Below are 25,519 nucleotides of genomic sequence, written 5' to 3'. Positions count from 1 at the left end.
ACTCTGGTTTCTACATATGAGATAAAACATTTGATCTTTGAGTTTCTAAGTTTGATTTATTTTCACTTAGCATAATATTCTCCATCTCCATCCATTTACCACCAAATGCAGTCATTTCATTCTTTCTAATGACTGAGAATGCCATTGTGTGTGTGTATACACACACACACACACACATATAAACACACACAGTGAAATTTATATAAATAACATGGTACATATATATTTATCAATATATATATATATATAGTGATATATGTAGGTGAATATAGGTGAATGGATTAAGGAATTCCTATATTCACCTATATTCCTATATTCACCCATTCATGGGCATCTGGGCTTATTCCATAATTTAGACATTGTGAGTTGTGCAACTATAAACATTGGTGAGGCTGTATTACTATAGTATACCAATTTTAGATCTTTTTGGGAAAATGCCAAGGAGTGGAAAAACTGGGTGATATGGTTGTTCCAGCCCTAGTTTTTTGAGGAATCTCCATATTGCTTTCCAGAGTGATTGTACTAGTCTGCAGTTCCACCAACAATGTACAACTGTACCTTTTCCCCAAAACTTCATCAGCATTTATCATTGGTTGTATTCTTGATCATTGACATTCTGATCAGAGTGAGATAAAATCTTTGAGTAGTTTTAATTTGCATTTCCCTGATTGCTAGAGATGTTGAACATTTTCCCCTACATTTGTTGGCCATTTGTGTTTCTTTGGAGAAGTTTCTGTTTAGTTCTTTTGCCCATTTATTGATTGGGTTATTTATATATTTATTTATTTATTTTGGTGTTGAGTTTTTTGAATTCTTTATATATTTTGGATATTAATCCCCCATTGGAGAAGTAGCCAAACAAGATTTTTCTCCCAATCTGTAGGTTCTCTCTTTGTCCTCTTAATCCTTTCATTTTCTGTGCAGAAACTTTTAAATTTGATGGCATCCCACTTATTGATTCTTGGTTTTATTTCTTGTGCTTCAGAGGTGTCTTGGTAAGGAAATTGGTGTCAACATCTATATGATGAAGCATTGATGCTTTGTTTCTTTTAGCAGTTGTAAAGTTTCTGGTATAACTTCCAAGTCTTTGATCCATTTCAACTTGAATTTTGTGTGGTATGAGAGATAGAAGTCTAGTTTCATTTTTCTACATATAGATAATCAGTTATCTCAACATCATTTGTTAAAAAGGCTGTCTTTTCTCCAAAATATTTTTTTTCACCTTTGTCAAATATCAGATGGCTTTAGTTATGTGAATTGGTCTGTGTCTTCTCTTGTATTCCAATAGTATTCATGTCTACTTTGATCACAGTACTATGCTGTTTTTGCTACTGTAGCTCTGTAGTGTAACTTCAGATCAAGTTTTGTTTTGTTCTTGCTTATCATTGCTTTGGCAAGCTATTCTGGGTTTCATTCTTCCAAATGAATTTACAAATTTGAAAATGTTTTTTCTAATTCTGTGAGGAATACTATTGGTAGTTTGAAGGGGATTGCATTAAATTTGTATATTGATTTTGATAGTATGGCCATTTGGCATTATTGATTCTGTTGATCCAAGATGAACATCTTTCCATCTTGTAAGGTCTTCAATTTCTTTCTTCAGTGTTGTATAAATTTTTGTTTGTTTTTGATTATTTTGTACCAAGTTTATTTGATTCATTGTACACAAATGGAGTACAACTATCATTTCTCTGGTTTTACACGAAGTAGAGTCATACCATTTGTATAATCATACATGTACATAGGGTAATAATGTTTGTTTCATTCTATTATCTTTCCTTCTCCCACCTACTCCCTACCCCTCATTTCCATCTACATAGTCCATCCTTCTTCCATTCTTCCCTTTTTTTTTTGCCTCCCCTCCCCCCAGTTATGTATCACCAACTACTTATCAGAGAAATCATTCGGCCTTTGGTGTTTTGGAATTGGCTTACTTCACTTAGCATGATATTCTCCAACTTCATCCATTTACCTGCAATTGCCATAATTTTATTCTTCTTTATAACTGAATAATATTCCATTGTGTATATATTCCACGTTTCTTTATCCATTCATCTATTGAAGGGCATCTAGGTTGGTTCCACGATCTAGCTGTTGTGAATTGAGCTGCTATAAACATTAATGTGACTGCATCACTGTAGTATGCTGATTTTAAGTCCTTTGAGTATAGGCCAAGGAGTGGGATAGCTGGGTCAAATGGTGGTTCCATTCCATGTTTTCTGAGGAATCTCCATACTGCTTTCCAAAGTGGCTGCACCAATTTGCAACCCCATCAGTAATGTATGAGTGTACCTTTTCCCCCACATTCTCACCAACAACTATTATTGCTTGTATTCTTGATAATAGACATTCTAATTGGGGTAAGATGAACTCTTAGGGTAGTTTTATGGAATGCTTCACAAATTTGCATGTCATCCTTGCTCGGGCCATGCTAGTCTTCTCTGTCTCATTCCAATTTTAGTATATGTGCTGCTGAAGCGAGCACAATGTTGTATAAATTTTACCACAGAACTCTTTCACCTCATTTGTTAGATTAATTCCCAAATATTTTATTTTATTTTTTGAGATTATAATGAATGGGATGTTTTTCTTGGTTTCTTTGTCAGTTGAATCACTCTTGGACAATAGGAAAGCTATTTATTTGGGGGTGTTAATCTACTATCGTGCTACTTTGCTGAACTCATTTGTAAGTTCTAGAAGTCTTCTGGTGGAGTTTTTCGGCCTTCAAGTTATAGGATCTTTTCACCAGCAAACTGATATAATTTTACTTCTTTTCCTACTTTTGCTTGATTTCTTTCTCTTGCCTGATCACTCTGGCTAATGTTTCAAGGACTATATTGAATAGAAGTGGTGAGGGTGAAAAGTCTTGTCTTACTCTTGATTTTAGAGTAAATGCTTTTAGTTTTTCTCCATTTAGTATGTTTGCTTTGGGTTTGTTATAAATGGCCTTTATGATGCTGAGGTAAGTTCCTTTGATCCCTAGCTTTTCCAACACTTTTAACATGAACAGATGCTGCATTTATCAGGCCTTTTCTGAATTTGCTGAGATGATCATGTGATTATTGTCCTTTATTCTGTTCAAGTGGTGAATTTCATTTATTGATTTATGCATGTTGAACCAAACTTGCATTCCTGGAATGAAATCCACTCAATCATAGAGTACTACCTTTCTGATGTGTTTTCTTTTTTTAAAATGCAGCTTGTTAATATTTTATTAAGGATGTTTATTTCTATGTTCATCAGGGATATTGCTCTGTAGATTAATTTTTTTTGACATGTCTTTGCCTGGTTTTTGTGTCAGGATTATTAGTGGGTTCATAGAATGTGTTTTGGAGTGTTCCCTCCTTTCAATTACAAGGATTAACTTGAGGAGAGATTGATGTTAGTTTTTCTGTAAAGATCTGGTAGAACTCAGCTGAGAATCCACACCATCCTAGGCTTTCCTTTCTTGGAAGGCTTTTATTTGCTGTTTAAATTTCATTACTTGGTATTGGTCTGTTTAGATTTTCTATATCTTCCTGATTCAATTGGGGCAGGTCATTGTGTCTAAAAACTTATCTGTGTCTTTTAGATATTTTAGTTTATTGGAGTATACATTTTTAAAATAGGTTCTGATAATCCTTGGGATTTCAGAAGGGTCTGTGGTGATACCTCCTTTTTCATCTCTTGTCGATTTGGGTATTTTCACTCTTTCTTGTCTTTCAGTTAGTTTAGTTAAGGGTTTGTCAAACTTATTTATCTTTTTAAAGGATCAACTCTTCATTTCATTGATCCTGTGTGTTGTTTTTTTATTCTCAATTTCATTGATTTTGGTTCTGATCCTAATTATTTCTTGTCTTCCACTAGTTTGGAAGTTAGATTGTTCTTTCTTTCCTAAGTCCTTGAGAGAGAGCTTAAGCTTATTTATTTGGGATCTCTCTAATTTTATTAATGTTAGTACTCAGTGCTATAAGTTTTCCTCTTAGAACCGCTTTCATATTGTCCCAGAAATACCAATCTATTGTATTTCTGTTCTCATTTTTTTTTTATTTTTATTTATTTTTTTACGTTTACATAGGGTAATGATGTTTCTTTTTTTTCCCTTCCCCCCCACCCCTCCCACCCTTTTCCCTTTATACAGTCCTTCTTTCCTTCATTCTTACCGCTCTCCTTAGCCTAACTCTAAACCTAACCCTAAACCTAATGCTAACCCCTCCCACCCCCATTATATGTCCTCATCCGCTTATCAGCGAGATCATTCGTCCTTTAGTTTTTTGAGATTGGCTTATCTCACTTAGCATGATATTCTCCAATTTCGACCATTTGCCTACAAATGCCATAATTTTATCATTCTTCATTGCGGAGTAATATTCCATTGTATAAATATGCCACAGTTTCTTTATCCATTTATCAACTGAAGGGCATCTAGGTTGGTTCCACAATCTGGCTATGGTGAATTGAGCAGCAATGAACATTGATGTGGCTGTATCTCTGTAGTATGCTGATTTTAAGTCCTTTGGGTATAGACCAAGGAGTGGGATAGCTGGGTCAAATGGTGTTTCCATTCCAAGCTTTCTGAGGAATCTCCACACTGCTTTCCAGAGTGGCTGCACTAATTTGCAACCCCACCAGCAATGTATGAGTGTTCCTTTTTCACCACATCCTCGCCAACACCTATTGTTGCTTGTGTTCTTCATAATCGCCATTCTAATTGGGGTGAGATGAAATCTTAGGGTAGTTTTGATTTGCATTTCCCTTATTACTAGGGATGTTGAACATTTTTTCATATATCTGTTGATTACTTGTACATCTTCTTCTGTGAAGTGTCTGTTCATTTCCTTAGCCCATTTGTTGATTGGATTATTTGTATTCTTCGTGTAGAGTTTTTTGAGTTCTTTATAGATTCTGGAAATTAGCGCTCTATCTGAGGTATGGTTGGCAAAGATATTCTCCCACTCTGTAGGCTCTCTCTTCACATTTCTGATAGTTTCCTTTGCTGAGAGAAAGCTTTTTAGTTTGAATCTATCCCAGTTGTTTATTCTTGCTTTTATTTCTTGTGCTATGGGAGTCCTGTTAAGGAAATCTGATCCTGAGCCAACAAGTTGAAGATTTGGACCTACTTTTTCTTCTATAAGATGCAGGGTCTCTGGTCTGATTCCGAGGTCCTTGATCCATTTTGAGTTGAGTTTTGTGTAGGGTGAGAGATAGGGGTTTAGTTTCATTCTATTGCATATAGTTTTCCAGTTTTCCCAGCACCATTTGTTGAAGAGGCTATCTTTTCTCCATTGCATATTGTTGGAACCTTTGTCTAGTATGAGAAAATTGTATTTATTTGGGTTTGTGTCCATGTCCTCTATTCTGTACCATTGATCTACCTGTCTATTTTGGTACCAATACCATGCCGTTTTTGTTACTATTGCTTTGTAGTAGAGTTGAAGATCTGGTATTGCAATACCCCCTGCTTCGCTCTTGCTACTGAGGATTGCTTTAGCTATTCTAGGTTTTTTATTCTTCCAGATGAATTTCATAATTGCTTGCTCTATTTCTGCGAGGTACATCATTGGGATTTTAATTGGAATTGCATTGAATCTGTATAGAACTTTAGGTAGTATAGCCATTTTGACGATATTAATTCTGCCTATCCAGGAACATGGGAGATCTTTCCATCTTCTAAGGTTTTCTTGAATTTCTTTCTTTAGTGTTCTGTAGTTCTCATTGTAGAGGTCTTTCACCTCTTTTGTGAGATTGATTCCCAAGTATTTTATTTTTTTCGATGCTATTGTGAATGGGGTAGTTTTCCTAATTTCTCTTTCTGAAGATTCATCACTTATGTATAAAAATGCATTGGATTTATGAGCATTGATCTTGTAACCTGCTACTTTACTGAATTCACTTATGAGTTCTAAAAGTTTTCTGGTGGAATTTCCAGGTTCCTCTAAATATATAATCATGTCATCAGCGAACAGGGATAGTTTGAGTTCTTCTTTTCCTATTCGTATCCCTTTAATTTCTTTGGTTTGTCTGATTGCTCTGGCTAGAGTCTCAAGGACGATGTTGAATAGAAGTGGTGAAAGAGGGCATCCCTGCCTTGTTCCAGTTTTTAGGGGGAACGCTTTCAGTTTTTCACCATTTAGAATGATATTAGCCATGGGCTTAGCGTAGATTGCCTTTATAATGTTTAGGAATGTTCCCACTACCCCAATTTTTTCTAGTGTTTTGAGCATGAAGGGATGCTGTATTTTATCGAAAGCTTTTTCTGCATCTATTGAAATAATCATGTGATTCTTAACTTTAAGTCTGTTGATATGGTGAATGACATTTATTGATTTCCGAATGTTGAACCAACCTTGCATCCCTGGGATAAAACCCACTTGATCGTGGTGCACTATCTTTTTAATATATATTTGTATGCGATTTGCTAAAATTTTGTTGAGAATTTTTGCATCGATGTTCATTAAGGATATTGGTCTGAAATTTCCCTTCCTCGATGTGTCTTTGTCTGGTTTAGGTATCAGGGTGATTTTGGCTTCATAGAACGAGTTTGGGAGGGTTCCCTCCTCTTCTATTTCATGAAATAGTTTGAGGAGTATTGGAATGAGCTCTTCTTTAAAGGTTTTGTAGAACTCGGCTGAGAACCCATCTGGTCCTGGACTTTTCTTTGTTGGTAGGCTTTTGATGACCTCTTCTATTTCATTGCTTGAAATTGGTTTATTTAGGTTGTGTATGTCCTCCTCGTTCAGTTTAGGTAATTCATATGTCTCTAGAAATTTGTTGATGTCTTCGAGGTTTTCTGTTTTGTTGGAGTATAGATTTTCGAAATAGCTTCTAATTATGTTTTGTATTTCACTCGTGTCTGTTGTGATGTTTCCTTGTTCATTCCGAATTTTAGTAATTTGAGTTTTCTCCCTCTTTCTCTTTGTTAGTGTGGCTAAGGGTTTATCAATTTTATTTATTTTTTCAAAGAACCAACTATTTAATTTGTTAATTTTTCCAATTGTTTCTTTTGTTTCGATTTCGTTGATTTCGGCTCTGATTTTAACTATTTCCTGTCTTCTACTACTTTTGGTATTGGTCTGCTCTTCTTTTTCTAGCGCTTTGAGCTGTAGTGTTAAGTCGTTTATTTGTTGATTTCTACTTCTTTTTTTGAATGCACCCCATGAAATAAATCTTCCTCTAAGTACTGCTTTCATAGTGTCCCAGAGATTTTGATATGATGTGTCTTTGTTCTCGTTTACTTCTAAGAATTTTTTTATTTCCCTCCTGATGTCTTCTGTTATCCATTCATCGTATAATAGTGTATTATTTAGTCTCCAAGTATTGGAGAAGTTTCTGTTTTTTATTCTGTCATTTATTTCTAATTTCAATCCATTATGATCTGATAGAGTACAAGGTAGTATCTCTATCTTCTTGTATTTGCTAACAGTAGCTTTGTGGCATAAAATATGGTCTATTTTAGAGAAGGATCCATGTGCTGCTGAGAAGAAAGTGTATTCGTTCTTTGTTGGATGGTATATTCTATATATGTCCGTTAAGTCTAAATTGCTGATTGTGTTGTTGAGATCTATAGTTTCTTTATTCAATTTTTGTTTGGACGATCTATCCAGTGGTGAGAGAGGTGTGTTAAAATCGCCTAGTATTATTGTGTTGTGGTCTATTTGATTTCTGGAATTGAGAAGGATTTGTTTGACGTACGTGGATGAGCCAATGTTCGGGGCATAGATATTTATGATTGTTATGTCTTGCTGATTTATGCTTCCCTTAAGCAGCATGTAATGTCCTTCTTTATCCCTTCTGACTAGTTTTGGTTTGAAGTCCACATTATCTGAGATGAGGATGGATACTCCAGCTTTTTTTGCTGTGTCCGTGTGCATGGTATGTTTTTCCCCATCCTTTCACCTTTAGTCTATGGGTGTCTCTTTCTATGAGATGAGTCTCTTGCAGGCAGCATATTGTAGGATTTTTCTTTTTAATCCAATCTGCCAGTCTGTGTCTTTTGATTGATGAATTCAGGCCATTAACATTCAAGGTTATTATTGTGATATGATTTGTATTCCCAGTCAATTGACTCATATTTGTTTTTGACATGATTTGGTTTCTCCTTTATTTGGCTATTCCTTTAGGCTAGCGCCTCCTGTTGCTGATTTGCATCGTTGTTTTTCATCTCTTCCTCATGGAATATTTTGCTGAGAATGTTCTGTAATGCTGGATTTCTTTTTGTAAATTCCTTTAGCTTTTGTTTATCATGGAAGGATCTTATTTCATCGTCAAATTTGAAGGTAAGTTTTGCTGGGTATAAGATTCTTGGTTGGCATCCGTTTTCTTTCAGGGCTTGGTAAATGTTGTTCCAGGCCCTTCTGGCTTTTAGGGTCTGGATTGAAAAATCTGCTGATATTCTTATTGGTTTCCCTCTGAATGTAATTTGATTCTTTTCTCTCACGGCCTTTAATATTCTGTCTTTATTTTGTATGTTAGGTATTTTCATAATAATGTGCCTTGGTGTGGGTCTGTTGTAATTTTGTATGTTTGGAGTTCTATAAGCCTCTTGTATTTGGTTTTCCATTTCATTCTTCAGATTTGGGAAATTTTCTGATATTATTTCATTGAATAGGTTGTTCATTCCTTTGGTTTGTTTCTCTAAGCCTTCCTCAATCCCAATAATTCTTAAATTTGGCCTTTTCATGATATCCCATAATTCTTGTAGATTCTGTTCATGATTTCTTACCATCTTTTCTGTTTGGCCAACTTTGCTTTCAAGATTAAATAATTTGTCTTCAATGTCTGAGGTTCTGTCTTCCAGGTGCTCCATTCTATTGGTTATGCTTTCTATGAAGTTTTTAACTTGGTTTATTGTTTCCTTCATTTCAAGTATTTCAGTTTGGTTTTTTTTCAGTATCTCTAACTCTTTATTGAAATGATCTCTTGCTTCCCGTATTTGGTCTTTTAACTGTTGATTGGTGCAATCATTTAATGCCTGCATTTGCTCTTTCATCTCCTCCTTCAATGCCTGCATTTGCTCTTTCATCTCCTCATTTGCTTCCCTGATCGTTTTAATTACGTACATTCTGAACTCCGTTTCTGACATTTCTTCTGCTGTGCTGTCATTGGGTTTTATTGATGTAGTATCTAGGTTTGTTTGGGACATTTTCTTCCCTTGTTTTCTCATATTGGTCAGTTGTCAGTGGGACCCAGAGATATTGCAGTTTTCCGCTATTGGCTTATAGTGTCCCTGTAGATTTCCAGTGTATCACCTCCCAGCCTTCAGTAGCCTGATGTCTTGGAGGAATCTGATAAAGCAGCGTATCCGAAGAAAACTGCCCCTAGCCCCCTACTGGTTCCACGATTTGGAACTGGCTCTGTGCTGAAATGCTCTCACTGTGGGCCTGCACTGTGCAGCTGGCCGTGTGGGAGGAGCTCACTGCCGGAGTGTGGAAGGCTACCTTGGGAAGACTCTAGCTGCCCTGCCTGGCTCCGATAAGCCACCTCTATCTGGGCCTGCCACCCGGGCGGAGCTTTACCCAGTGGGCAGACTCACCTGTGGCTCTATTTCAGTCCCAGTCTCTCAATGCCTCCCCTTCTTAACTCCTGGGTTCTGGAGCGACAGGGGGTGCAGTCTCCCTCTAGGCCGCCATCTTGGATCGCCCCGAGAAGAGAGCCTGCAGCCGGAGTGGGCAGAGCCGCCTGAAGAGGTGTCTGGCTGCCCTGCCCTGATCCCAGAGGCTGTTTGCAGATCGAGGCTCTCCGTTGGTTCGGGGGCTTGTGGCTGGTTCTATGTAGAAAGTCTCTCACTGGGCGGTCAGCTCCGAGAGGCTAGCCTTGAACGGCACCTCCCACCGCAGGGGTCCAGACTACTTGGGGAAGTCTCTGGCTGCCCTGTCTGGACCCTGAATCTGCTTGCGTGCCAGAGTACGCTGAGCTGCACTGGCTCCGGGACTCGGAGCTTCTTCTGTTCAGAAAGGCTCTCACCAGCGGGCCTCTGTTCTCATTTATTTCTAAGAATTTCTTGATTTCTATTCTCATGTTTTCTTTGATCCTTTCTTCATTTAGGAGAGTATTTTTCAATCTCCATGTGTTTATGTGATTTTCATTATTTCTTCTTTTTTGTTTCTTTTTATTTATTTTCCATTACGATCTGATAGGAAACATGGAATTATATCAATTTTTTGTATGACAGGATACATGGAATTATTTCAAGTTTTTTGTATTTGCTTAGATTTGCTTTGTGGTCTAGGATATGATCTATTTTGGAAGAAGTGTCACATGCAGCTTACAAGAAGACAAATTCACCTGTTTGGGGGTGAAATATTCTGTAGATGTCCATCATAGGTCCTTTTGATTTATAGTGTTATTTAAGTTGGAGATATATTTTTTGATTTTGTGTTTTGTGTTTTGATGACTTGTCTATTGGTGATAAGAGTGTATTGAAGTCACCCAATATTATTATGTTGGGGTCCATGTGGTATTTAATATCATGGAGTATTTTTTTTAATGTAATTGTGTGCATTGATATTTGGACATTAATGTTTACGTAGTTATATTTTCTTGTTGGATTGCTCCCTTCACCAGGCTCCCTTTACCAGCTTTCTTTGTCTCTTCTGATTAATTTTTGCTTGAAATCTGCTTTTTCAGATATGAAAATAGGTACTCCTGCTTATTTTCATGGTCTGTATGCATGGAATATTTTTTTTCCATCCTTTTACCTTCAGCCTGTGAATGTCTTTGCCTACAATCTATTATAAACAGCATATAGTTGAATCTTGCTTTTTGATCCATTCTGCTAACCTGTGTTTTTTAATTATTATCATATTATGGACATGTTTTGTGATTTCCTGTCTTTTTTTTTTTTTTTTTTTTTGCTGTATTTTATCATGTATTAATTCTCACTTAGCAGATTATTCTTCTATTGAACTTCCTCTATTTGAGAGCTTTGGGAATTGTTTTTTAGATAATATATATGCAGTTTATCTCTGACTATTATTGATAGTTCTGACTTGGTGGTCATAAATTATTTTAATTTATTTTTATCATGAAAAGTTTTTATTCCCCCCTCAAATTTGAAACTGAACTTTGCTAGATATAGCAAACTTGGCTGACAGTTGTTTTTCTTTTAGGGGACTTGGAATATCTCATTCTAGTCCCTCCTTGATTTTAGGGTCTGAGTTGAGAAATCAGAAGTAAGCTTTATTGGGTTGCCTTTAAATGTGACCTGATGTTTTTCTCTTGTAGTTTTAATATTCTCTTCTTATATTTGATGTTAGGCATTTTGATTATGCTATGTCTTGGTGAGCTTCTCATTTGAGTAAGTCTATTTGGGGTACTGTGAGCCTCCTGTGTGTGGATGTTTATCTCATTTTTTACATGGGAAAAGTTTTCTATAACTAGTTCATTGTAAATGATCTTTATGCCTTTAGTTTGTATCTCCATATTCTCTCCTATCCCTATGATTCTCAGGTTTGGCCTTTTAATATTGTCCCAGAGTTCTTGTATATTCTTTTCATGTTCTATAATTTTTCCCTTTATTTCATTCTGTGTACTCAAGAGCATATAACCTGTGTACAATGCCTGAAATTCTGTTTTCAAGAGCCAAGGTTCTATTTCTACACTTTCTAATCTGTTAGTGATGCCTTAATATGAATTTTTTATTTTATTGTTTGTATTTTTCATTTCTAAGAGATTTGCATGGTTTCTTTTCATAATTTCTATTCTTTATTGAAGCAATCGTTCATCTTCTGTATTTGCTCTCTTAATTCATTCCTTAGATTTTTTTTCAGTTTATTGAACATTTTAATAATCAGTTTTTTACAATATTTCTCTGGGATTTCATATACTTCACTGTCAATGGGATCCTTTGTTGGGGGATTGTGGATTGTGGGGTAAGATTTATTTGTCTGATTCCTTGTGTTTTCAGAGGTCTTGGACTTGGGGATCAGTTGAGGTAAATTCCCCTACCTCTTTTATACATGTGTCCTTAATTATGGGCATAATTAACCTGTTTGTTCTTGTACTTGTGTCTGTTTTTCAAATATGAGTAGATGCCAAGGGATGGAACCTAAGTTTTCTCTCCGATTGTTCCTCCTTGGGTCTTGTCATTGATTTTATGGCTTTTCTCTCCCTACTTCTTTGAGTTGGAGTACCGTCAGTACTCATGAGGAGTAGATTGTGTGTGATCGGAGAGTCTGTTGCTTGGTTGAGATGTAAGTATTTCTCAGATGCAGAATCAACCCTGTGGTCTTGAAGTGTCTCAATCTTTTTCTAGTCTGTCAAGGGAGTGAGGAGCCAGGAGTGACACTAATGTCAGCAACACATGTACAGCTTTATGTTAAATGTCCAGTGTCTACTTTGAAGTGTCTAATACTATTTGTCACCTATATAGGAGTGGTAGGATCAGCATTTAACAAAAATAAAAATATCATGAACAAACAGTTCAGGAATTTGACAGTAGGTGTCTATTATATTGTCTAACATATAATGATCCCTCCAAATTGAATGGTGTTAGAATTATGTGGTCTAATCATTAGTTTTTTTTGTCTCTTTTATTCTTTGTATTAAATTAGAGCTGAAAAATGAGCATCATTGATTTATGTGTGGAAGAAAGGTGTGATGTCTTTTGGTTGAGCAGGCAGTGTATCTAACCTGTGAACTTTTAATGTACTTGGAGTTTCCCAGTACCTCACAGATTAGGGTGAAATAAATAGTAGTAACAACCATTGCAAACAATACATAGCATTAAATAAATACCCAGTTCCTGCTATGCATCTTCAGCAATAATTGCCACCAAAATACAGAAATGGTGGGTTCAGCAATTGTCAATATTAAAAACACTGACCATGAACTAGATCTCTCTTTAAAACAAACAGCAGGTGTCAACTCTATCATCCACAGCACTAATGGTTGCATTAGCCTTAATGGTGGGGGCAGGCATTACATAAGCCAATTAGTTATGAAAGATGGTACAAATACAGTTTATTAGAGGAAAAGAAATTGTGATAGGAAGGTAGAAAAACGTTTCCAATTTCAAAAAGTGAACAGAGAATGCAGAAGAGATGTAGCAGGTGATATTTACATAGAAGGAGGGGGAAAATAGAATAAGCAAAGTATTGGGAAAGTTGAAGAGAGAACAATAGAATTTGGCCATTAGTAGAAGAGTGAGAAAGAGAAACAAGAGAAACAATTGAAAATAATACAAAAAAAATATACAATCCACAAAAACCCAGCCTCTCAGAAGGCAAGGGAAAAATAACTACATTAAAAATGTTAATGGAGAGTTAAAGAAAAAAAAATAAGTGTATGTATATATGTCCCTGAACCAATCAGCACAGCAAGGGTTCACACACATGAAAAGAAAAAAATAAATAAATAAATAAAAGGAAAAAAATGAAGAATGAAGGGATCTTCTCCACCGAAGTGGTCAAAATAGTTGACTAGATCAGTTTATCGATGTCTATGTCCAACGGTCTTTCCAATTTCTTGGTGCATGATAGAGCAAGGGGTAGGGGTTATTGACCCCTTCCTGTTTTTGTGTTGCTCTCTGAGTTCCCAGTTGGAATGGCGTGAGATGGAAGCTGTCTGATATATGACTCAGTTTTCCTTCTCACCAGTATGATGACATGTGATAGGTTAGGAAGTACTGTACATTGGAATTTTGTCCGTTCAGACCAGTTTAGTATACTCCCATGGCTTTCTGAGGGGAGTTCCATCAGGTGGGACTTAATTCCAATCAGAGCTCAGAGCCTTTGTTAGGTGATGTCTGCTCTGGAGAGATTAGATTGATCTTACCCTAGAACTTGAAAGTTGCCTATATCTGCTGTGGGTCTGGTTCCCAGGAGCCTCCCAGGAAGTCCACTCTGAGGGTGGTGGTGATACGCTACACACTGCTGCTCATGAGCACAGCCTTCCTTTTCTTTGTTCTCCAGTGAATTCACCGGTGTGCTCAGCTCCTAGCTTACTTCAGCTGGTCATGTGAGCTGCTAATCTCAAAGGAGAATTGACTCAGGCTCTCCTTAGCCCTTCGAACTCTAATCTCCCTGGGTACCGTCTCCTCCATGACTGTTCCACTCATGCTCTGCCAGGCACAGCTTAGGCCACCTTATTGGCACCTGGTGGGATATTGTGACAAGTTGAGATATAGAGAACACTTTTGAAGCACCAGTGTACAATGCAGCCTCTGGATCAGTTCAGGTTAGGCAGTTTTTTTTTTTTTTTTTTTTTTTTTTTTTTTTGTTCTCAGGATTTTCTGTATCAAATCTGTGTTTTTCTTCCCTCCGTTGTAAATTAGTACCACTATAGCTGCTTTCAGCACCAGTGTGGCACCCTGGTCAGCTCCCATATAGTCTTTCTTCTTTGTTTATTGTACTCAAATATCTGAGTCCCTAAGCTACTTTTAATGTCCAATATTGAATTTTAGTGAATAATATTTGGGACATGAATATTTAAAATATCTTTGGGTTGGACTGTTCCCTTTATTAATATGTAGTGACCTTCTTTGTCTCTTCTAACTAATTTTAGCTTAAAGTCTTTTATGGATATGAGAGTAGAGACTCCTATTTTCTTTCAAGTTTCATTTTCATGGAATATAATTTTTCATGTTTTCACTTTCAGTCTGTGCATGTCTCTACCTATCGGGTGTGTTTCTTGCAGGCAACAAATAGTTGGGTTTTGTTATTTAATGCAATCTGCCTGTTAATGTCTTTTAATTGGAGAACTGAGACCATTTATATTATTTTATTAGAGAGAGGTATATATTATTTCCTGTAATTTTTATTTCTAATGTATTCTTTGACTATTATTTTCATTTTCCTACCTACTTTTTAAATGAAATTTATTCATTCCTGAACTCTTGTTTTCATTATCTTCCATGCATAAGATTTCTGCAAGTATCTTGTGAAATGTTGGCTTAGTGGCCATGAACTTCTTTAATTTATGTTTATCTTGGAATGTTTTTACTTCTCCGATGATTCTGAAGTATGATTTTACTGGATATAGCAATTTTTCAGGGATTAAAATACACTTTTTCAAGAACCCCAGACCTAAGAGTTTCTCCTGTTAATCTGATTGGTTTTCCTTTAAATGTGATCTGGCAACTCTCAGATTTTATTTTTTTTCTTTGTTCTGGATTTTGGGCACTTTAGTTATAATGTGTCATGAAGAGATTCTTTTCTGGTCTGATCTATTTAAATTCTAAAGGCTTCTAATATCTGAATGTTCCACTCATTCCCAAGGTTTGGAAATTTTTCTGCTATTATTTCACTGAATAGGTTAATTAACCTGTATATTTTCTCTTTCTTCAATGCCTAAAGAACCTTAAATCTGGTTCTTAATGCTGTCCCCAAATTATAGTATATTCTTACCATAGCTTCTTTTTTTTCCTTTATTTTTTTTTTCTGATGTACAAGTCTATCCAGCTTCTTCAAGCTCTGAGAATTTCTGAAATTTTGTCTTCTACTTGATCTAATCTATCAGATGTTCAGCTGAGTTTTTTACTTGACTTTTTTGCCTTTTACTTCCAACTTTTCTGTCTGTCTGATTCTTTTCAAAAGTTTTTTTTTTTTTTTTTTTTCATGGTAGGGATTGAACCCAAGTTGCTTAACCACTGACGTAGATCCCCCCTTTTTATTTTTTATTTTGGGACAGGGTCTCACTAAATTGCTTTGGGCTTTCCTAAGTTGCTGAGGCTGACTCTAAACTTGAGATCTTCCTGCCTCAGCCTCCCAAGTCACTAGTTTTATAGGCATGTGCCACCATACTCAGCTCAAAAGTTCTCTTTATTGAAATATTTTTTCATATCTTATATTTTCACCCTTATTTCATTCATTAGGTCTTTTAATTCTTTGATAATTTTTAGCAATCAACATTTTATATTATGTGTCTAAATTTAATCTACTTGGGGTATTACAAACTTTTGGAGGAAACTTCTTGTTTTTTTTTTCCCTCAAATTTTCAGAGGTTCTATATCTGTTGTGATGGATTTGTCTTCTATTATGTGAGGGTCTTTTTTTTTTTTTTTTTCCATCTCTTTACAACTTGCCCTGAGCTGAGAATATATCTTGGCATCATAGTATCCAATAGTGTAACCATAGTGCTAAGTTCAGACACAATTCTTCTTTGAGAAGAGAGAATAACCATAGTAATACCAAGTGACTTAAGAACAAATCGTGTATCAACATGTATTTAAATAAACTTATTACTCACAATCTGTATAAGTCTACTAACCAATAAGAAAAATGGGTGAGAAATATTTCAGAATTGACTGAAAAGTTAAGCAGAAATTATGGTTTACTAAATAAATTAAATTGAAAGAAAAAAGTGTTATGGTTTAGATGTGAAGTGACCCCAAAAGCTCACATGTGAGACAACACAGGAAGGTTCAGAGGAGAAGTAACTGGGTTGTAAGAGTCTTAACCCAATCAGTGAATTAATTCCCTGATAGGAGGTGAGAATTGAGCCATGTCTATAGAGTACACATTTTATATCTGGAGAGTGGAGGTTCTTTCTCTCTCTCTCTGCTTTCTGATGATGCAAGCTGCTTCCCTCTGCCACACTCTTCTGCCATGATGTTCTGCCTCACCTTGCGCCCCAAGGATTGGAGCCAGCCTTCTATGGACTATGACCTCTGAAACTGTGAGTCCTCAAATAAACTTTTCCTCCTTTAAAATTGTTCTGGTCAGATCTTTTAGTCACAGCAGAGAAATAACTGACTAAAACAGAAAGAAAAAGAAAGAATAGAAGGAAAAATTGGGTGGGAGGGCAAACAAGATGAATGAGAGAAATAAGGATGAAAGAGAAGGCAGGGGAATGAAGTTTGGAATGAAGAAAAGAGACAAGAAAATAATTAATTAATTGAAAAAAGTACATAAAATTAGAACTATGAAAAAAACAATAAGGAGAGAAAGAATGAGTTCATTTACACAAAACAGCTAATGCAACAATCACAAAAGTATTTGGTTTTCTTCTTACAGAGGTATTTAAAATTGAGACATCTCTTTTTGGAGCATTGGTTTTAGAATTCCCCAGCTACAGGAAGGTTTGTAGTATTTAATTATTGTGCTGTTTCTTCATTTTCAATCCTGACCCAAACTGGCCAAACTTCTTAGTGGAATCTTTATGCTGCATTCTACTTCTCCATGACTGCGGGCAAGCATTGGTGGAGCTTTGTCTGTTTCAGAGAAGATTTAACCCCCAATATCACTGTGCTTTTGCATCTGGGGGTGGTGGTGTTACTATGGTTCTGACTGGTCTTCTTTCCTGGGTAGTCTGTGGATTGATCCAGATTGTGCCACACCCCTTGTTCCAAGAGTCACAGTCAATGTTCTGTGGGGAGGTGTGTGAGAAGTGCCAAGGACATGTCAACCAATTCTTTAGACATTTCTGGAAATGGGAGAGGTGGTCAGGCCTAGGGGAGAATGCTGCAGAATCCAGAACTGACCCACTTCCATTCCTTGTCATCCTGCTCCTTCTCATGGAGTTCAGATCATCAATTTCAAATGAAAGCATCCTTAGCTTTTCTCTGTTTTGCAGAGCTTGCAGCATGGCCCTTTCTGCTGCCCAGTTTGTCTTAAGTCCCTGCCATAGTCTCATTCCTGTACCAAGATTGACTCACCGATTGAATGCCCACTGATTCAGTGAAAAAGAAGGCATAGTGTGGGTCTTGAGTGCACAAAGAGAAAAATCAAGAATAGGACAAATCAAAACCAAAACCACACACACACACACACACACACACACACACACACAAATAAATAAATAAATAAAATAAAATAAAGGAAAAGGGATTTTGAATCTCCCATGCAATTTAAGCAATGAGGTTTTTAAAACTGATGCTTCTCCCTCACTTTCATTCAATCCACTTGTAAGTGCCTGGACTTTCTTCTGCACTGGATTGCTTTACAATATCTGAGTTCTATTTTGAACAGTTGGAGGTTGTACTGGACAGCAGAATCTGTTTTCCTTAAACTCTGGGAAACTTTCATTCACTGTGCACCTGGTACTGGTTTGGCCTATTCTCTTAATTAATTCTCTATCTATTTTATACAGTAGCATTCCTGAGATTTTCCTTGTTTCTAGCTCTCTTGGTTGACTTCTAGAATTTTGTCACAGGTTTTCTACCTCATTATGGACATGAAGAACAGATGTTTGACTTAATCCCTGAGAATTGTTGTGATATGGTGGGTTCCTCTACTCCCCAATTTTCCTGTCCCTGGTTTGGATTTTAAGTGTCTCCCAAAGGCTGTGTGCTCAAGTCTTGGTCACCAGCTCATGTGACCCTACTGGTAGATGGTGGAATCTTTAGGAGGTAGAGCTTAGAAGAAGGAAATTACATCATTGAGGGAATTCCCTAGGGGTTATTGGACCCCTGGTCTCTTCTTATTTCTCTCTTTGCTTCTTGAAATCAATGAAATGAATAGGTTTGCTCCACCACTTGCTCCCTGCCAAGAAGCAGTGCTTTGCCACAGGTTCAAAAGCTATGGAGCCAACCCAAACAGGGACTGAAATCTCTGAAACTATAAGTCAAGTATTTCCTTCTTTTAAATTGATTATCTTTGGTATTTTGTCATAGTGATGGAAGTCTGCCTTATATAGTAAACCCCATAAAATTTATAATTTTCTTTTATCCACATTAGGAAGTAAGAAGAAATGAATAAATTAATTTTAATAATGTATTTTACCTAACACCATATATATAAAAGTGTTCTATTTCAACATGTTCTCAACTAAGATTGATTTTACTCCCAGGGGTATTTGGCAATATTTGGTAACAGTAGAAATATTAGGATTATGGCACAAAAGCATTTTAAATGTTACTGGATACTGCTAAATTTCTCCTCAAAGTGTTTATATTAATATACATATCCACAAACAATCTATGTGAACTTCTATTGCTCCAATATCTTACCAACACTACCTCATTTTCAAACATTTCAATTCTTGGTTTATATTAATTATATATTATAATAATTATTTCCTTGAACTGTATGCTTAATTTTCACTTCTCTCATTGCTAGTTATTCTCTACATATTTTCATGCTTTCATGTTTTAGGGTTACTCTTGTGTAACTTGCCATTCATTGGCTTTGCCCATTGTTCTATTGAGAACTTTGTCTATTTTGTATTAGTTTGTAGTAATTCTCTATAGTTATATTTCTAACATATACTCCTTAGTTTAACTTGACATTAAATTGACTTTGTACTGTCTCAATGAATGCTACTTGGTCATAATGTGTTGCCATTATACTCTGCAGAATTGCAGAAGTCAATTTCTAAAATTGACTTAAATATTCATGTTCAAAAGTACAGTAGAAATAAGCAAAGACCAACCAAATGAGAACAAGCAAAGTATTTATTCAGAGATTTATGTAGCAAGGGAGCCATCACATGAATTAGGCAGAAACTCAACATTAGGCAGAGGAGTAGGAAGGCTTTCCAGTGGAAAATAGTCAAGGCTTCAGGTCTACTCTGGTTAGACATTGTTACTGAGAAGTATGTAGGAAGAATAAAACGTTAAGTGCATCTTCATATTTAGCTTTATATAAGTGTTCACACATTGAAAGTAGAGATAAAAATTGGGGAAGCTGTCAGTTATTAATCAAGTTCTGGGCTTTTGGAGATAACTGGTATAAGCAATGTGACTTGGATTTCTGGAATTCTAGTGATAGTGGTATAACCTTTTATAAGTCTGACTTATATATAGTATAAGTACTGGTTACTGCAGATTAATGGGTTGATTTCTTGGGCTGCTTATTGGAGATTATGGGTTAGAATCTTATTTTTATATATGATTTGGCCAAGGTCGGTCTGTATATTCAGTGCCTCTTCTTGAGAGCATTGTTATGGAATTATAAATGTATGCATAGTTTTCCTATGTTCACTTTCTTAAAAACTTTGTAATTATATTTTGATAGGAAATGATTTTTGTTTGATTCTTCCATTATTCTTAGCTATATGCAAAGAAAGTAATCTAAATTAATAATTTAGATTAGCATGATACTTAATATAGTGTAAATAATTTTTCTTTGCCTGAATTAATAGATTTTTCCTTTGTCACTTTTAAATTTAGTTTAAATTCATTTTAAAAATTGTTACAGAAAAACATATAGATCTATATATAAGAAAATATAATATTTTGATATATGTATACATTATATAATGTTTAAATTAAAGGCAACATACCTATGTCCCCAAACATTTATCACATATTTTAATGGTAAAATTTTTCAAAATCATTTTTTTTAGCTTTTTGAAATGTGGAGTACATTATTGTTATCTATAATCACCTTACTGTACAATAGCAAAACAGAAGTTCTTGATCCCACTTAACTATGACTTAGTAGCCATTTATTAACTTTTCTTCATCCCTCCCCACCCAGACTCCCAGGTATCAGATAACCTTCTTTCTGCTCTGAACTTTTTTGAGATCAACATTTTCAGATTCCACATATGAGTGAAGTCATGTAGTACTTGTGTTTCTGCACCTGACTTATTTTACTTAGCATAATGATGTCTAGTTCACCCATGTTGCTGCAAATGATAGAATTTTGTAATGTATATGCATCACATTTTTTTCCCATTCATCCATCAGTTGATGGACACTAGGTTATTTCCATTTCCTGGTTTTTGTGAATACTGCTGCAACAAACATAGGAGTGCAACATGCTGATTTCATTTCCTGTAGATACCCAGGAGAAGGATTGCATGATATAGTCATCCTACTTTTAATTTTTTGAGAAAATTTGTACTGTTTTTCATGATGTCTGTAGTAATTCACATTCCCTCCAACAATGTATAACCGTTCTCTTTTCTCCACATCCTCTCTAGCACTTGATGTGTTTTGTCTTTTTTATAATAGATGTTCTTCCTAGAAAGGGGTGATATCTCAATGTGGTTGTGATTTTCATTCCACTGATGATTAGTGATGGTGACTATTTTTTTCATACATCTATTGGCCATTTTTATGTCTTCTTTTGAGAAATAATCTGTTTAAATTTATTGTCCACTTTTAACTGGGTTATTTTTGTTTCATTGCAATTGAGGTTTTGAAATTTCTTATATATTCCAGATATTAGTGCCCTGTCAGATGTATATTTTTGAAATATTTTCTCTGATTCTGTAGGTTTTCTGTTTACTGTGTTTGAATTTTCCTTTATTCTAAAGAACTATTTTAATTTAATGTAATTGTGGTTTCTGTTGTTGTTGTTTGCTTGTTTCCTGTGCTTTTGAGGTCTTATCCCAAAATTCCTTGCCCATTCCAATGTCCACAAGGATTTCACTTATATTTGCCTCCAGTATTTTTGTAGCTTCAGATGTTATATTTAAGTCTTTAATCCATTTTGAGTTGATTTTTGCACCTAGTGAGAGATAGGGGTCTAGTTTCTTTCTTCTGCATGTGGATATACAATTTCCCCAGCAACATTTATTGAAAAAACATTATTTCTCCAATGCATATTATTAGCTCCTTTGTTCAAAATTTGTTGGCTATAGATTCATATGTTTATTTCGTGTCTCTCCATTCTGTTTAGTTGGTCTACATGTTTGTTCTTATTTCAATACCATCTGGTTTTGATGACCAGCTACATTTGTAAGTATGTGGTGTAGTATTTCCTTTTTTTCTTTTTGCTCAAGATTTCTTTGGCTACTCAGGTGTGTGTGTGTGTGTGTGTGTCCTTTCCAAATTCTTTTATCCACATTCTGTAGATTTCATAGTAGATATCTTTTACCTCTTTGGTTAAATTTATACCTAGGTATTATTTGTAACTTTATTTAGAATATAAATAGAATTACTTTATTGAATTGTTTCAGATATTTCACTATTGGTATTTAACAATGCTATTGATTTTTGTAAGTTAATTTTGTGTCCTATAAATTTTCTGACTACAGTTTTAATTCTAATATTGTTTATGTAGAACATTTGGCCTTTTTTCTGATATCATGTACTCTTCAAACAGGGACAGTTTGGAAGCCCTCATGTCTTTCTTTTGCCTAATTCCCTTGGCTAAGGAGTTCTAGTGTTGTATTGAAAAAATAAAGTGGTGAAACTGGGCATCCTTTTCTTGTTCCAGATCCTTGATAGGAAACTTTCAGCTTCTCCCTGTTCAGTATACTGTTAGCTCAAGACTTGTAATAAATGACTCTTATTATGTTGAGGTAAATTCCTTCTTCTATAGATATTTTTTCCAGTTATTATCATAAAGATGGTTAAATTATATTAGAGCTCTTTTTTGCATCTATGATGGTTATCATAAGCGTTTTGCCCTTCATTCTGTGGATGTGTGTATAGCACTTGTTTATATACATATATTGAACCATCCTTGTATTCCTCAAATAATCCCACGTGATCATCGGAGAACAGTCTATATAATGTGCTGCTGAATTCACTTCAAGATAATGTTATTGAGGATTTTTCATTAATATTTACTAAGGATATTGGCCTGTAGATTCCCTTTTAAAATATTTTATTAGTACATTATAGTTACACATAATGTTCGTATTCATTTTGACATAATTACTTATAAATTGAATATAATTTGCTCCATTTCAGTCCCTGTGTTTCCTCTGCACACCTTGTTCCCCCTCCTGTATTCTACTGGTTTTTCTTCTGTTTATTTATTGTTTTTTAAATGGTGCTTTATTGGTATGCATGAAGATGAAATTCACTGTGATATAGTCACATATATATATATATATATATATATACATAGCATAATTTGGGGAAATTTATTCCATAGTTCCTCACTTTTCCCATCCCTCCTCCCTCTCTCTCTATCCCCTTCATCTACTCTACTGCTCTCCCTTCTATTTTGATGGAATCCACTCTTTCATTTTCCTTTATTTTATGTTAGATTTTGCATATGAGAGAAAATATTGAATTCTTGACATTCTGAGTCTGGCTTAATTTCACTTAGCCTGATGTTCTCCATTTTCATCCATTTATCAGCAAATGCCATAATTTCATCCCTCTTTGGAGCTGAGTAAAACTCCGTTGAGTACATATACCACAATTTCTTAATCCATTCATCTCTTGATGGCACTTGGACAGTTTCATAACTTGCCTGTTTGTCATGAATTGTACTGCTATAAACACTGACATCGATGTGCCTGGATCACTATAGTGTCCTGACTTTAGTTCTCTGGGATAAATATCAAGGAGCGTAACTTAGTTTTTGTGTTGTATTTGTGTGTGGTTTTGGTATCAGAATAATGTTGGCCTCATAGACAAAGCTGAAAAGAAATGCCTACTCTTCAATTTTTTTTGAAATAATTTAATTACATTAATAAGGGTCTTTAAATGTTTGATAGAACTCAGTGGTGAAGTCATCTGTTCCTGAACTTTTCTTTGATGGAAGACTTTATTTTCTTTTTGTTGACTGAATTTCGTTTTTTAATTAGTCTATCTAGGTAGGCTGTATCCTCATCGTAAGGAATGTGTGTCCAGGGATTTGTCCGTTTCTTATAAGTTATCAAATTTATTATCATATAGTTGTTGATAATTATCTCTCAAATCCTTTGTGTTTGTGTAGTGTTAGTTGTAATGTTCTTTTTCACTTCTGATTTTACTTAATCTTGTTCTTTTTCTTAGTTACTTTAGCTAAGGGTTTGCAATATTGTTTGTCTTTTGAGAGAAACAGCTGTTCATTGATCTTTTGTACTGTTCTTTTAGTTTTAGTTCATGTATTTCTGCTCTGGTTTTTCTTTCCTTCTACTCATTTTGAGTTTGTTTTGTTCTTATTTTAATAGCTCCTGGGGTTACAATTATAGGTTTCTTCTAAAAAATCTTTTAACTTTCTTTTGATAGAAAAATCATTTAATCAAAACAAGTTTACACATTGACATTTAGGGCTTAACTAGAATAAAATTAGGGTATGCTTATGTGTTATTTGTTTCTTTTATCTTTTAGACTCTCTCTGATCTTACACCTTTGGGAGCTTGAATATAATATTTTATTTGTAGACTTGGTTGAGCTTATTCTGACTGATGACTTTTTGACCTTTCTGTACTTGAATATTTGTATCCTTGTCTAGATTTGAAAAATTTTTTTGTTATGCTCTCTTTGAGTAAGATTTTCACTGTTTTTGTATTTTTTAATTCCTTGAACCCCAGTAACCCAAATATTTGTCCTTTTAATGCTTGCTCACAGATCTTGTAGGCTGTTTTTACTCCTGTTCATTCTTTTTTCCCCTCGGACTATATATTTGCAAATAGCCTGTCTTCACTTCAAGCTTACTGATATTTTTTCTGTTTGATCTGTTTTACTATTGATGATTTCTATCATGTTTTTAATTTTGCTTAAATATATTACTCGAGTAGTTTGCTTTAAAAGAAAAAACTGCTTCCATCTCTTTGTTAGGTTTGTCAGAGTAATAAATTGGTTATATTTGTTCTCTTCAAGGTTTTTTGAATTTCTTTAAGACAACTGTTTTAAATTCTTCATCTTAGAGATTGCCTATTTTGGTTACTATGGGTTCAGTTTTTGGTATTGTGTTTTTTCCATTAGGTGAAGTCATGGTTCCCTAAAATTCTTGATACCTGCTGGTGTGCCCAGACATCATCTGGGCATTGAAAGATTAGGTGTCTTTTCAAGACAGTGTAAACTGTCTTTTCATCTCTTTTTAATAAACATGTACTTTCATTACTTGAGCACTGGATAGCACCCTAATCTATGTTTGCTAAGTCAGCTGTTGGTGTGGCATTGCTATTTCAGCACTGGAAGTTGATCAAACCTTTGCTTGTCCCCAGTCCGTAACTGGTATATTGAGAATGAACCGAGAGAGTATCTTAAGAGGGATGTTTATTCTTGTGAGCTTTTCCCTGGAATCAAGAGAGACCCAGGTGCCTCACTGTTAGTTCTTGGCCTGTGGATAGGCACTGATGGGTTCTGCTGACTCTGGACAGAGTCACTCTGGTGGGAAATGTCTCAGGATCCTAGCGGCAACTTGGTGCCCATCTTCCTTTTATTTTCCTCCAAGAAGACTTTCTGTCTCTATGTTATGCTGCACGGGGTTGCAGAAGTAATGGGGCAGGCAACCTTGTGGACACCAACATGTCACACCCTGAACTGATAGCCTGTAAAGAGCAGCACGACACTGGCCTATGTCCAAGGCATGCACTGCTGTGAGATGCTAACTACTGGTGATGTGGGACAGATGAGACTCAACACCTGAGGAATTGTCAGGAAGCAGGTTTCTCTAAGCTGCAGCAGTCCAGAGGGGCTAATGCCTAAAAAAAAATCTCTGGATCCTGAGTTCAAAAATCTGTTTAGATGTATACTCAGAGGGGTGGTTACATGACAATGGGTGGGTATATAGCACTTACTCTTTGTCCAATATTATTAGGCTTGACAGAGGTTTCACCAGTTTTTACTAAGGAAAACAGAGATAGTATCTTTTGCATAGCAACAAGCTTGATTGTAGACCTAGCTTTTATAAGAAAGAGAAACCTGGCCTTTACAACAAAGAGGAAGCTTCAAACCACACTGAGCTCTCTTTAGAAGTCCTGCTGACATTCTTTGTAAAAATCTTTCTGACAAGAAGAGAAGCTTAATTACGGCAAAGGTCTT

The 25,519-nt window shown here is 35.5% G+C and overlaps 1 non-coding gene across 1 annotated transcript; it reads right to left on the bottom strand.

The window, feature by feature from the left end:
* Positions 1-2,380: 2,380 nt before the first annotated feature.
* Positions 2,381-2,485, bottom strand: LOC124993909 (U6 spliceosomal RNA). Its single transcript, XR_007110420.1, has one exon. It is a non-coding gene; the product is annotated as a U6 spliceosomal RNA (small nuclear RNA).
* Between the last annotated feature and the right edge of the window lie 23,034 nt (positions 2,486-25,519).

The sequence above is a fragment of the Sciurus carolinensis genome, chromosome 9 (assembly GCF_902686445.1).
Source record: "Sciurus carolinensis chromosome 9, mSciCar1.2, whole genome shotgun sequence".
NCBI classification, from domain to species: Eukaryota; Metazoa; Chordata; class Mammalia; order Rodentia; family Sciuridae; genus Sciurus; species Sciurus carolinensis.
This window is presented reverse-complemented; position numbering and strand designations above follow the sequence as displayed.